This window comes from Cebus imitator, unplaced genomic scaffold (assembly GCF_001604975.1).
Source record: "Cebus imitator isolate Cc_AM_T3 unplaced genomic scaffold, Cebus_imitator-1.0 Scaffold82, whole genome shotgun sequence".
In the NCBI taxonomy this organism is placed as follows: Eukaryota; Metazoa; Chordata; class Mammalia; order Primates; family Cebidae; genus Cebus; species Cebus imitator.
In genome coordinates this window covers 6580426-6595338 of record NW_016107397.1, presented here as the reverse complement: position 1 = coordinate 6595338, position 14913 = coordinate 6580426, and the positions used below count along the sequence as shown (strand labels likewise).

At 41.9% G+C, this 14913-nt stretch overlaps 1 protein-coding gene across 2 annotated transcripts in view; it reads left to right on the top strand.

The window, feature by feature from the left end:
* CYTH3 (cytohesin 3) overlaps positions 1-14913 on the top strand; it is a 109855-nt gene that overhangs the window by 11327 nt on the left and 83615 nt on the right. The window lies entirely within an intron of this gene.

The following is a 14913-nucleotide window of genomic DNA, read 5'->3' as shown; positions in this document are numbered from 1 at the left end:
TCAGGCAATTCTCCTGCCTCAGCCTCCTGAGCAACTGGGATTACAGGCACGCGCCACCATGCCCAGCTAATTTTTTGTATTTTTAGTAGAGGCGGGGTTTCACCATGTTAACCAGGATGGTCTCGATCTCTCAACCTCATGATCCACCCGTCTCGGCCTCCCAAAGTGCTGGGATTACAGGCGTGAGCCACCGCGCCCGGCTTTTTCTGTGTTCTTTATCCCTTTGCCTCTCCGTGGTTCACTCTGTATCCTCTTCTGACCTATATTTCATTGTACTAATTCTTTCTTCAGCTGTAATTGCTGTTAAAACTTACTGAGTTCGGCTGGGTGTGGTGGCTCACGTCTGCAATCCAAGCACTTTGGAGGCCAAGGCGGGTGGATCACCTGAGGTCGGGAGTTCATGACCAGCCTGACCAACATGGTGAAACCCCATCTTTAAAAAAATAAATAAATAAAAAAGAAAAAAAAAACTTACTGAATTCATAATTTCCATTATTATCTTTTCCAGTTTTCTTCATTTTTTTTTAATTCCAATTTTCTGCTGGTATTTTTATCTTGTCAACTGCTTTATTATGTGAAGCACAGTTATTTTAAAGTCTGTGTCTGATAACTCCAATATTTGGATGCCTTGTGAGTGTGTTCTGTTGTCCACCCTTGGTTTTCAGTCATGTGATCTTGATTCTAGATATGCCTATTGACCTTTAATTAAATTCTGGACAATGTATATGAAAAATTATAGGAGAGTCTGGGCACGGTGGCTCATGCCTGAAATCCCAGCACTTTGGGAGGCTGAGGTGGGTGGATCATGAGGTCAGGAGTTCAAGACCAGCCTGGCCAACATGGTGAAACCCGTCTCTACTAAAAATACAAAAATCAGCTGGGAATGGTGGCACATGCCTGTAATCCCAGCTACTTGGGAGGCTGAGAAGAATTGCTTGAATGGGGACCCAGGAGGAGAAGGTTGCAGTGAGCTGGGATCATGTCACTGCACTCTAGCCTGGGCTACAGAGCGAGACTCTGTTAAAAAGAAGAAAAAAATTATAGAGATAATTCAAGACGCTGCCTGTCGTGTTCATTTGAAGATTTGGCAGGCAGTTAAAGTAAGGCAATAGCACCTTGCTCTTTTTATTTTATTTGTTTGAGACAGGGTCTCTGTTGCCTAGGCTGGAGCACAGTCAGGCTCAAATGATCCTCCTACCTCACCCTCCCAAGTAGCTGGGACTACAGGCACATGCCACCACACCACCATGCCCAGCTAATTACTTTTTATTTTTGTGGAGCCAGTGTCTCACTATGTTTCCCCAGACTGGTCTTGAACTCCTGGCCTCAAGTGATCTGCCTGCCTCAGCCTCCAAAAGTGCTGGGATTATAGATGTGAGCCCCCTCACCTGGCCGGAATGTCACTTTAAAATTATGAGGCTTGGTCTACTTCTGGTTTACCCTTCTTCTGGGTTCCCACTGGGATGCTTGGGATGCTTCCCAGGTCCTCTTGTACTTGGCAGCCCCTGAACTCTAACTTTTTTGTCCCTTCAGTCCCCTAAAACTGGTGGAGAGTCTGCTGACCTTGGATTCTCAGTCACTTGTTTCTGTTTAGTATTTTGGCTTCCCAGCTTCGGCTGTGAATTGGCAAATGCCTCAAGGAGAAGAGTGGCTTGGGTGATTGGGCTCACTTCTCTGCACTTCCCTTCTCTCTCTGGAATCCTGGCCTCCAGAGCCCTCACTGCATGGGTAGCTCTCTGATGCCTTCAAACAGTTGTTTCTAATAATTTGTTCAGCTTTTTAAGTTGTTCTTGGCAGAAAGGTTGGTCTGCAATGAACTAGTCAGCTTTTACTGGAAGCAGACTCTCAGGAATTCAATTTTGCTATTTTAAATGGACTTGTCAGTGAGATATCCTAGTGGAGATGGTAGATAGGCAGTTGGCTGTCTGTGTTGGTCTGCTGCTCAGAAGACTAATTTGGGTAGGTGATAAACATTGGGGAGATTTTAATTCATGTGAGTGGATGAGCTCACATAGGGAAGAGAGATGAGAGAGGAGAAAAATCCTAGGACTGAGGACAGTGCAGCAAAGGTGACTGAGAGGGTAACCAGTGAGGCCTAGGAAGCCTTGAAGCTTGTGGCTTGCAGGAGAGAGGAGGAGTGATCAGCTGTGTTGAATGCCCTCAGAGATAGCCTAAAATGGGCTGGAGATATGTCTACTGAACTTGGTGATGTGAAAGAAAAAACAGTTTGGGGAGAGTCAGGGAGCTAGCTAGACTGGAGTGGGCCGAGAACGGAGTGTGGGAAGGTGTGTCCTTGCTGAAGGAAAGGCATGTGCCATGGGTCTTAATTGGAAATGTGGCATGTTATGAGAATAGAGGGGAAGCCCCAGTGGTTGGAGCTCAGTGAGGGAAGGGTACATTTGTTTTGCAGTGAAGTATTTCTCAAGGAAGTTTTCATAGGAGACCAATAGTTTATATCAGGTGTGTTACAAAATAACGCTGTTTGCATTGTCCTACTCTCAGTATAAGTAACTTTTGGAGAGGTAGATTAGTTTTTATTTATTTATTTTTTTTTTGAGACAGAGTCTTGCTCTGTTGCCAGGCTAGAGTTCAGTAGTATGATCTCGGCTCACTGCAACCTCTGCCTCCCAGGTTCAAGCCATTCTCCTGCCTCAGCCTCTCAGGTACCTGAGATTACAGGTGTGTGCCACCATGCCCAGCTAATTTTTGAGATGGGTTTCACCATGTTGGCCAGGATGGTCTTGATTTCTTGACCTTGTGATCTGCCCGCCTCTGCCTCCCACAGTGCTGGGATTACAGGCGTGAGCCATAGCGCCTGGCCTAGAGGAAGATTAGTTTTAAGAAATTATTCCAGATCCTTTAGAAAGCAGGTTTGTCAGCCTGTAATATGGAACCATTGAAACTTTTGAAATGAAATGAAATTTAAAAAATAGTTTTTGTCAAGGCCGGGCGTGGTGGCTCAAGCCTGTAATCCCAGCACTTTGGGAGGCCGAGGCGGGTGGATCACGAGGTCAAGAGATTGAGACCATCCTGGTCAACATGGTGAAACCCCGTCTCTACTAAAAATACAAAAAATCAGCTGGGCATGGTGGTGCGTGCCTGTAGTCCCAGTTACTCGGGAGGCTGAGGCAGGAGAATTGCCTGAACCCAGGATGCGGAGGTTGCGGTGAGCCGAGATTGCGCCATTGCACTCCAGCCTGGGTAACAAGAGCGAAACTCCGTCTCAAAAAAAAAAAAAAAATAGTTTTTGTCAAAGTACCCTAAAAGCTGCTTAAGATATATATTAAATATTGACTGGGTACGGTGGCTCATGCCTATAATCCCAGCACTTTGGGAAGCTGAGGTGGGTGGATCACCTGAAGTCTTGAGTTCGAGGCCTGCCTGATAAACGTGGAGAAACCCTGGCTCTACTAAAAATGCAAAATTAGCTGGGCATGGTGACATATGCCTGTAATCTCAGCTGCTTGGGAGGCTGAGGGCAGGAGAAGTGCTTGAACCTGGGAGGCAGAGGTTGCTGTGAGCCAAGATAGCACCATTGCACTCCAGCCTGGCAACAAGAGAGAAACTCCATCTCAAAAAAAAAACAAAAACAAAAACAAAAACAGAAACAACAAAACCCAAAACTGATATATTAAATATTTTGAGTTTATGGGGAAAATACTAAATCATTTAAATTAGAGTAGCAAATACATGACTCTCCATTCTGATTTTTGAAGTTAACCAAACATAAACTTTTTATGGTTAATGTCAAGTACCCAGTTAACTGGCTGCACGAGGTGGCTCACGCCTATAATCCTAGCAAATTGGGAGGCAGAGGCGGGCGGATAATGAGGTCAGGAGTTCAAGACTGGCCAACATAGTGAAACCCCACCTCTACTAAAAATACAAAAATTAGTTAGGTGTGGTGGCGGGCACCTCCCCGCTACTTGGGAGGCTGAGGCAGGAGAATCTCTTGAACCTGGGAGGCTGAGGTTGCAGTGAGCCGAGATTGCTCCTAAGTAACCTGGAATAGACATTAGATTCTGTAGTGTTTTATCATTTGGCTGGAGCCAAAAGAGCAAGCATTTATTTTGAATAAATATCTTTTCAGTATTATGTAAATATTAGAAAAGACTCACCTGAGCCAATTTCAGTTGTCCAAGAAGAATTTGTGATTTACTTTCCTAGAGTAAATTTACTCTTTTAACTGACTTGGTTTTTAGTAAGTCACCAGGAGCACTGTTCAAATAGGAGACAATAAAAGTTCCTGCTTTAAACTCTCAACAGGTCTATTGTTAATTACTGTAGTCTTTTTGAAAAACTTATTCCTGCAATTAATAAAATCAATTTGCTATAAAACTAAGCATTTGGATGATGATCGAAAAGTATTTCCCAATATCTAGGTAATTAGTACTTTTTTCCTCCCAAGTTTTCATCCAGATGTTTGGCAATGTGCAGACACAGGCTTACTACAACTTTCTAATTCACTTTCATGGGAACATGTAATATTCTCCGTTTATTTTGGACAGCAGAGTTTCCTTTTTCTCTGGACAGATACATATGAAACACATGCTTTTTGAGTGGAGTTTGTGGTCCTCTGAGAATTCTCTGAAGGAGGAAATGGGTTGACCTATTTGGTTGCTATGAAGTAAAAACAATCTTGTTTTCATTTTTTAGTGAACATCTGGGTTGCATTTATTATTTCACATTCTGGAGGTTCTTTAAAACCACAATTTGATAATATGAATGTTGATTAAAGGTGAATTATTTAACTATTTTTATAGCTGATTCAAGAAATAGGGTGGCTGATAGACTTTAAACAGTATTTTTTCCTTTTTGTAAAATGTAACTTAAATAACAACTCTTGATTTGAAACCATAAAATACGATGTAGATATTTTGGGGGTCAGAAGAAGGATTGATCAACCAGTTTATTTCTCTGTTGTGCGTTGCCTTGTAGCTTGTGGTCATTGTTACAGCCGTATTTGACTCTGCGTAGAGACATAGTTGCTACCCTATTGCAAATCCGCCCTTCTTTGCTTCCTTGCCCATAGAACCATGAATTGTTTAGGTATTTACCCTTCAGGGAAGAGGACCTTATCACCACAAAGGGAAACATCTTAAATGGTCTAAGTAGGTGGGATATTCTCCCTTTCTTTATCCACGAGTGGAGGAGAGGTGGGAGTGCCACTTAAATCTGGCCAATGTGCTGGGCAGTTTGCAGGGAGATTTCTCCAAGAAGTTTCTTCCTTCATAAATAAGTATATGAGGAGTTGCATTTATTTTCTTTCTTTCTTTCTTTCTTTCTTTCTTTCTTTTTTTTTTTTTTTTGTGATAGGGTCTTGCTCTGTCTCCTATGCTGGAGTGCAGTGGCATGAATCACAGCTCTTTGTAGCCTCAACCTCCTTGGCTCAAGTGATACCCCACCTCAGCTTCTCTAGTAGCTAAGACCACAGGTGCTCACCACCATGCTCAGCTAATTTAAAAATATTTTTTTGTAGAGACAAGGTCTTGCTATGTTACCTAGGCTAGTCTCAAACTCCTGGCCTCAAGTGATCCTCCCACCTTGGCCTCCCACAGGGTTGGTATTACAGGAGTGAGTCACCGTGCTCAGCCCCGCTGCATTTCTTAGGCTAGACTTTGTTGGGCCTGGATGAGTAGCCAGCTTCCATTCACAATGGTTCTGAAGCCTGTCCACTTCCAAGGACATACCCTGATGGTGACTAGCGGGATTCTAGATAGTTCTGTTGCTGAATTTCATCCGCCCCGGAGCCTCCTTGTCTCCACACTTCTGTCATGTGGGACGTAAATACCTCTCTTGTTTAAATGATTGAGTAGCGGTGTACTGTAACTTGGAGCTCAAGGCATCTAGCCTGATACTGGCTGTAACAGCAGGTAGGTTTCATTCACTAAGGATCTCCTCGCCATAGAGTGCAAAGAGAAAAACACCTTTTCTCTTCCATAAATATTCATAAGCATATATATATTTAAGAACTTAGCTAGGTTATATTTTCTTTTTGAGATTAACACTTTCTCCCCTTTTAATAAAACAGTATATTCTCATATGCTTAGAAATACATTAATAGTTGAATTTGGTAAATCTTTATATTTATTTTAACATATACATTTAGAAAAATACAGTAATCAAAAGTGGCAGACATTCGCAATTTAATATTCTGTTAGAAGACAGGACTTCCTTTTAGTTCTTCACAGAGAGGAAATAAAATGATCAAGAATGTCCTTTTCCAAGTTTCAGTAATTAGATTAAAATTTTTTTGAGTTGAGAAAGGATCAGACAAATGAATTCATTTTTGTTTGTGTTAGAGTATGGGAAAATTGAAGAATTTTAGTGTCTTTTGAATGTTTGGCCTGTTCACATGATGAGGCTGTATTTCCCAAGCGTGGGAGGACGAGTTATTGGAGACTTTGATTCAGCATATGACCACGCTTCTGAGAGCATGACACATTTTGAGAATAAATGATGCCTTTCATTGCCTTATGTAAAAAGAATCATCACGTTGGACAAGTGTTCTTCTAAAGTGTTGCCTTTTCTTGGGAATCACAGTGTGTCTGTATGGACTGTGTTCCTGAAATTTAAAGTAGTGGTTAAGCTGTATACTAGTCAGGTGGTTACTAGGATGTTTCAGTTTTCACAAAAGAAAGTCAGATGCCTTCTTTCCTTCCTTTTTGTGGTCAGACTGGTCTTGAAGTCTGCCAGCTCTTGCTCCCCACACATTGTCCCGCTGGCACCCACACTTGATGACAGCTTGCAGAGGGAGCAGAGTCCAAATGCACACGGTGTGTCTCGCCCTCCTTTGGCTTCCCCAGTAGTAGTTTTGCCTCACAAGTGCCCAGTAATTTGGCTGGACATGCAGAACATGACTCTTTAATTTTTTTAATCTGGAAAGAACATAAGCTATTTCCCCTGGGTTCTGCTGCTATTAGTATTTGGACATTTGGTTTTAGGATTTAAGTCTCTATTACCTTCCCACTGCCTCCATCCCCCTCCACATTTCCCTTCTCAGTACAGGAGTCTGGGGCCTTCTCTCTTTGCATGTCTTGTCAATTACCTTTTATGATCGTGGTGAAGAGCAGACTGTCTTGCATCTCAAGGTGATGAAGACCATCTATTTCAGAAGTCTTTTGGCTAAGTTCTGCACTAAAACTTCTATCTCCCATTTCTGTTTTACCTATAAAGGATGGCAAAGAATTTTTGTCTTCAGAGAAAAGTTCACTATCCTAGTCCTTCTAGCCACCTTGAGGTTTGGTGCAGGCCTGCCCAGGAGTTCCAAAAATGGGAGTGTGCTCTAGGACCCTCTGCCTGAACCAGTGGTCAGCGACTCCCTTTGGAGAGAATACCTCCCAGCAGAAGGTCTTGAGTCTCAGGACTTGATGTAGGGGTTTTATCTTAGTGTCAGCAACCAAGAAATGTAGTTGTTTGGATTAGTGACTGGGAATTTCAGGAACAGATTTTACAGGAGAGCTATTTCCTTAGAGTTGTAAAGAGAGTTGTAAAGTTATCGACAGGGCCATTTCAACTTTGGTTAAAGAGATTAAAGGTCAAGCTTGGGTAGTGTCTGAGTGTCTCCACCACATTCTAGAGAGGGGAGTCTTTAAGACCTTAATTTCATAAGAGACTTGAAGTTGAAGCTCTTTTCTCCTGATGTCCCTAACATATCCCTCCCTCCCTCTCCTGATTGGCTGCTGGACCCACAGCACTGTGGGAGCCTTCTGGTCCTCAGCCAGCTTCTTCATGGCCTACTTTGTTGGGATGCATCATGCTGGAGATGACTACGTAGCCATTCCTCCCTAAACAGTCTTAGTTCTGTGGGATTGGACAGGCCCTCTTTTCCCTTGGGATCTCTGGGAATTCAGATTTCAGAACTTCTGCCTGTTTGCTGTATCAGGTCAGCCATTGAGGATATTTTGGCTGATTCCCCTTGTTCAAGGCAGAATATCGTCAACTGTAATGTTAATGGTTCTGAGAATTTGTATTTATACTTTCTGTGTGCATACATAAGTTTGTTTAAACATTTGAACCTGGCTGGTGTTGACAAATATTTGGTGTTGGCATATTTTTAAGTAAATATCTGCAGCTCTGTCATTTCTAGCCTTAAGTTACATAATCTCCCTAAACTTTAATTTTCTAATATGCAAGGTGGATGTTAAAAAACCCAAGTGAAATTATTTATATGAAGAATTTATTAAAAATCTCAGATGATTATAATAGCAGGCATTCAAAACTGTTAGTTATCAATATGTTAAGCCCGTGGCCTGCCCGTGTTTACATATTGAGCAGAGTGAGTTGGAAGAATTGTTGTATTTGGGTTTAGGAATAACCGATGATTGGCAATATGGTTATTATATCTTTGTATTTTGAAAATGTTCAAATCTACAGAAAAGTTGAAGGAATAGTACAATGAATCCTATACATCTTTCACCCAAATTCATCAGCTGCCAGCATTTGGCCACATTTGCTTGTCTGTGTTTATATTACACTGTGTGTGTGTGTGTGTGTGTGTGTGTGTGTGTGTGTGTGTGTGTGTGAGAGAGAGAGAGAGAGAGAGAGAGAGAGAGAGACAGACAGAGACACAGAGGGACTGAACCCATTTGAAAACAAGGTACAAACATGATGGCCGGGCGTGGTGGCTCTTGCCTTTAATCCCAGCACTTTGGGAGGTCCAGGTGCCCATGGATTAGTTGAGGTCAGGAGTTTGAGACCAGCCTGGCCAACGTGGTGAAACCCTGTCCCTACAAAAAATTAGCTAAGTGTGGTGGTGTGTGCCTGTAATCCCAGCTTCTTGGGAGGCTGAGGCACGAGAATTGCTTGAGCCTGGGAGACAGGGCTTGCCGTGAGCTGAGATCGCGTCACTGCATTCCAGCTTGGGCGACAGAATGAGACTCCGTCTCAAAAAAAAAAAAAAAGTTACAAACATAATGCTTTTCACAGAAATACTTTAGCGTTCATCTCCTATAGACATTCCCTTACACAAGTACAATCATTATCATTTTTAAGATAACTAACAGTCATTCCATAATATTGTTCCAAAATAGTACACATTCTGCTTTCCCCAGTTGTTACCAAAATGATTTTATAGCTTTTTTTTTTTTTTTTAAACCTGTCTAGGCTCTAATTAAGATTTACACCTCCTATTTAGTTATCACTCGTCAGTCTTATTTATTTATTTATTTATTTATTTATTTATGAGACGGAGTCTTGCTCTGGCCAGGGCTGGAGTGCAGTTGGCGCAATCTCTTGGCTCACTGCAACCTCCGCCTCCCGGGTTCAAGTGATTCTTCTGCCTCAGCTTCCCAAGTAGGTGGGATTACAGATGCCTGCCACCACACCTGGTCTTTTTTATTTATTTTTATTTTAAAATTTGTTTTGGTGGCTGGGTGCAATGGCTCATGCCTGTAATTTCAGCACTTTAGGATGCCAAGGCAGGCGGATCACTTGAGGCCCAGGAGTTCAAGACCAGCCTGGCCAACATGGTGAAACCCTGTCTCTACTAAAAACACAAAAAAATTAGCTGGGCATGGTGGTGCATGCCTGTAATCCCAGCTGCTTGGGAGGCTCTGAGGCACAAGAATTGCTTTAACCGAGGAGGCGGACGTTTCAGTGAGCCAAGATCCTGCCAGTGCACTCCAGCCTGGGCAACAGAGTAAGACTCTGTCTCAAAATTAAAAAATGTTTGGGTGACACTTTTTTAAAGAGTCTAGGCTCATTGCCTAATATCATTATTGGATCCTGTAGACTAGATTGCATGTGCAAGCAGAAGAGGTAAGTGCTTCGGTTTCTTTAATTTTTTTAATGTAAATATGTTAAAAATCGTTTTGATTCAAGATCAAAGTGACATTCATTTTTCTTGTTCTTTGGTAAGTGTGGATTAAGTTGGTAACCAAAAGGAGTTACTAAATGGCTCAGATGTCAATGGAATATGTGTGTGGGTGAATTTGGAACAAGCATACACAGTGGTTTCTTAGACCCATACCCATCTGGAGGTAGTTATCTGGCTTAACATAGTAAGGATTTTATTTTAATATTGGCCATGGTTTTATAAAGAAATGAACTTAAGAACTGGAAAATTTAGTAAGACAAACTATATTTACATAATTCAAAAGAGACACTTTTGCTGTCAGATCCTTGGATGAAGAATAAACCCTAAATCTCTCAGGAATGCATCTTTTTTTTCTTTCCTCCCTCAACACTTTCCTATTGATTAAAAAACAAAACAAACAAACAAAAAAACAGCTTTAGCTGCAGCTGAGACTAATACAGGGTCCAGCTGTAGCTTTTTTGTTGTTGTTGTTCATGTATCCGGTGATGGGCACAGCAAATTCATTGTATGAAAAGTCAATAAAGGAAAGGGCAGGGTGGGAAAAAAAATGACACTCCTCTAAAAGTATTCAAGAAATAGCAACAGGATCTAGGAGTCTCCCTTTCAGATGACTGATTTAAATTCCATTCTGAACTATTAATTTTGTTTGTGACTAGTCTAGAAGGCATTTTAATTTTCCCTTTTAATTATCTGCACACCATGTATCCAGAGAATATATGTGAGGCCGATACATTATTTTTGAGGCTGATACATTATTTTCCTTGGAGGCAAAAAAAAAAAATAGTAACGTTTGAGAACCCAGAGAACTAAACCCTCCTCTTGTAAAATAGGGCAAAGATTCTTCAAAATACTGTTCATGTTCATGCTGGTATAGAGATAGCAGTAATCTGGGAAAGAAAGCCAGGTTCTCTTAAATGTGTTCGGTACTCAAGTTTATGTATTTACCATGCAGCAAATACATTCAGAATCAGCAGCTCAATCAAATTCAATTCCATATTTACCTGTCTGTTTCAGCATAATTTCTATGAAAGCTTTGCGTCTTCTCCTCTGTCTCATTAGGACCCAGTCCATACCACCACCCTGTAGCTGAAGATGAATTATGTGTTTTAAAATGGTTTTTATGATCAATGTAATGATCATAAGACTAGTGGTTTTTACATACTTGAGTGTCTCAAGCATTTTGTTTTTCTTTTTTTCATGTTAAGGGGGTCAGATTCTCATATTTCTTATAATTATAGCCAGACGTCCTGTTTGGGGATTATTAAATACCAATACTGCCTGTGAAGAACTCATGCGATTCTGTGGTAACCATCTGAGTTATTCTTTGTAGATTTGATTTTATGGACAGATTTCCTTGAAGTCCTGTACTCTGTTTTTAGATGCTCTTCTTACATTTCTCTGGTTCATAGCATCAGTCATAAATGTATTTATTATTCAGCACAAAAATGTTGTTCAGTGTCTTAAAGCTGTTTAAACTTTATGGAAATAATAAACCAGTGACACTTCAGTGGATGTACAAGCACTACTGAACAAGTTTAAGGTTGGAGAACTTTGTGGTACTTCACAGATTGCTGCTCTGTCTGTGCCGGCGTGAACGGTATTTCGAAGAATCCTTTCCTGTTTTACACTAAGAGGGTTTCGTCTCCATGCTTCTCAAACACGTTTCTATTTTCTGCCTCCCACTGAAAGAAACGCTTTTGTAGCCCTTCGAGAAGCTTCCTACATGTCTCCCCTCCCTCTCTCCTGCCTCATTATTGCTCCTTTTTTAAAACAAAAGAATAGTCTGGTAGCTTTCTTCTCAGATTTATTTATTTATTCATTTTTGATACGAAGTCTTGCTCTGTTCCCCAGGCTGGAATGCAATGGCATGATCTTGGCTCACTGCAGCCTCCATCTCCTGGGTTCATGTGATTCTCCTGCCTCAGCCTCCCAAGTAGCTGTGATTATAGGTGCCCGCTACTATGCCCAGCTAATTTTTGTATTTTTAGTAGAGACAGTGTTTCACCATGTTGGCCAGGCTGGTCTTGAACTCCTGACCTCAGGTAATCCACCCACCTCAGCCTCCCAAAGTGCTGGTACCCAGCTCTTCTCAGATTTATAAATGATTGGTTTGTTGCTCTGTGTTGTGGCAGAGACCCCTGTGCTCCAAAGTAATTTCTGATCCAGTGAGGTATTATTGGAGTGAGGGACTGTGCACCTTCAGTTTATTTGGTAATAAAGCACCTATTCTCTTTTTAGAAATCACTATAATCCACATATATAATAGTCACTCTTTTAAAGTGCACAATTGAGTGGCTTTTAATATATTCATAAAGTAGGCTGGGCGCGGTGGCTCAAGCCTGTAATCCCAGCACTTTGGGAGGCCGAGGCAGGTGGATCACGAGGTCAAGAGATCGAGACCATCCTGGTCAACATGGTGAAACCCTGTCTCTACTAAAACTACAAAAAATTAGCTGGGCATGGTGGCGCGTGCCTGTAATCCCAGCTACTCAGGAGGCTGAGGCAGGAGAATTGCCTGAACCCAGGAGGCGGAGGTTGCGGAGAGCCGAGATCGCGCCATTGCACTCCAGCCTGGGTAACAAGAGCGAAACTCCGTCTCCCAAAAAAAAAAAAAAAAAAAAAATTCATAAAGTTGTGCAACCATCACCAACTATCTAATTTTAGAACATTTTTATCACCTCAAAAAGAACTTGGTTCCCATTAGCCATCATTCCCTCCTCTCCAACCCCTGGCGGTCACTCATTGACTTTTTGTTTCTATGGACATGTCATGTAAATGGGATCATACAATATGTGGCCTTCTGTGTTTTGCATTTTTCACTCAGCAGGTTCATTCACGTTACGGCATGAGTCACTTTCCCAGGTTTATCCGTGTCGCAGCTTGATTCATTGTCAGTGCCTTTGCTTCTTCCGTGGGTGGAACTGAGACTTGGATTGGGTTTTAGTGTTGGGAGTGGTCAGAGAGGTTTTGCTCACCTCTCTCACATGGTTGAATCTGTGGCTGTGTGCTGTCTTGAAGGTTTTTAGGTTTGCTTGTGTTTTCTTCCTGTTGACAAAGGTTGAAGTTTATTTTAAGCCTTACTAGTTGGAGAAGGACCAGATCAGATCCTTGCAGTAGTACTCCTTTTGTTGATAATCTTGTGAACAGTTGCATCTGGAGCAGAATCATGTCTATAGAAAGTTTTTACTCTCTCTGAAGACCAATAATGGGTTTAAGAAATGGAATTTCCCAAGAGAGTCATACTGAAATCTGTTAATAGAGCTTGAAGAGTCTACTTCTTGGGAATTCTAGTGTGATCCCAGTGGTGGACATGGGACACCAAACTTCCACCCCCTTTTCACCCCAAAATCTCAACAAATGATAAGGAAGAGACTGGTTAGGGGGCAAATGGGTAGTGGATGGTCAAAGCATGCAGTCTTACATTTATAAGATGAATAAATTCTGGAGACCTCTTGTATAGCCCTGTGACTACAGTTGGAAATAATGTATGCTTCAGATTTGCAGAGTGATTTTAACTATTCTTACCACACAAGCACAAGGTAACTATGTGAGGTGATGGGTATGTTAATCTTCTTGGCTGTGGTCGTCATTTCATAATGTCTTCTTAACCAAGACATTGAGATGTACACCTTGAATACCTTGAATACATCCAATTTTTAGTTGTTAATTGTACCTCAGTGTAGGTGGGAAAACAGAGCCTGGGAAGGGACCTTTAGCAAAGGACAGAGTGTAACACACTTTTGGAAAGAAACTAGAAATGGGAAACCTATAAGCAGATAAAACCGAAGGAGGATTTAGAGTAAACAGAGGCAGCTTCTGGGCAGCCCTTTGTAGGGCTCTGCTCAGACTAGTTAGTGTTTGGGTTTGGGTTCCGTTGGTGAGCATGGAAATTGTGCTGCAAATGGGGAGAATTCAAAGGCCCTCTGAAGCCACTGTTCTGGGAGTGTTTTCTACATTTTCTCTGGCCTCCTCTCCTGTTCCTCTTGTTTTGAGCAGTCTACAGCATTTTACCCTCAAGCAAATTTTCTTTACAGAGATTAGATTCCTTGCCTGGGGAGAATTGGAACTCTCGGGGTGTGTATCAACACCCCAAGTAATGCTTTTTAACATTTTTTGTTTGTTTTTTCTGTTTATGGGGCTTCTCCACTAAAGGGCCCTGTCTTTTCATCCCAAAGGGAAGCCCTTCAGTGGACAAGCTTTGCTCTCAGACAGAGAACATAATGAACCTACAGGCAACACCAAAGGAAGACACACAGCTAGCTTCATTTCATTTTTAAATGCTCACAGACAGCAAGGACCTCCAGATGGATGAAAAAACCCAACAGCATGAAGGAGAAAATTTAAAATAAAATTTATATAGAAAGAGAGAAAGCTGACATCAAAAGAGATAATTTAGAAGGTAGAAAAATACTAAAAAATGATCATTGGCAACTTCCAGGAAGATGTGACTTGGGCACTAGTGTTTGTCTAACTTCCTACCTCCCCTCCCTTGAATCACCAGATCCTGATGGAAGTGTTTGAGAAAAAAAGAGATGAAAAGCTGAATCATAGATAGTGGGATCAGGGTGAAGAAATACCAGGGCCTGACTCATCACTCTGTTTCCTGAGAACTCAGTGCAGAGTTGTGAGGAACGTAAAGAGATGTGATGTTGGCTGTGCTAATTTGGGAGAGCAGAGAGCGAGGGAGGCCTGATGATCCTGAATGGCCACAGGCAGCCAGAGTGGGCTTGTGCAGCAGCGATATTGAGGAGCAGCTGAACTGGGAAGCCAGAGGATACCTGTGGCTTCAACACGCTCAAAACTACTTAGAGCTTCTCCTGGGTACCACAGTCCTCCTCTTTGGTGCATTGGGTGGCATCCTACCCATCTGGAGTGGAAGCTAGGTCCAGACAGAGTTAGATGCAGAAACTAGAACACAAAAGCAACACAATAGGCTTGTAGAGAAGGAGGCTCCCAGAGCTGATGTTCTCTTGAAGATGGACTACATCTCTGAATAGGCCGTGCAGTTTATATATGCATCCTCCAGGTTGTAAATTTAGAGTTGGAAAAAAAAAAAACCCACCAAACATTTAGCAGTGTGAGGAGGGCCAGCTATT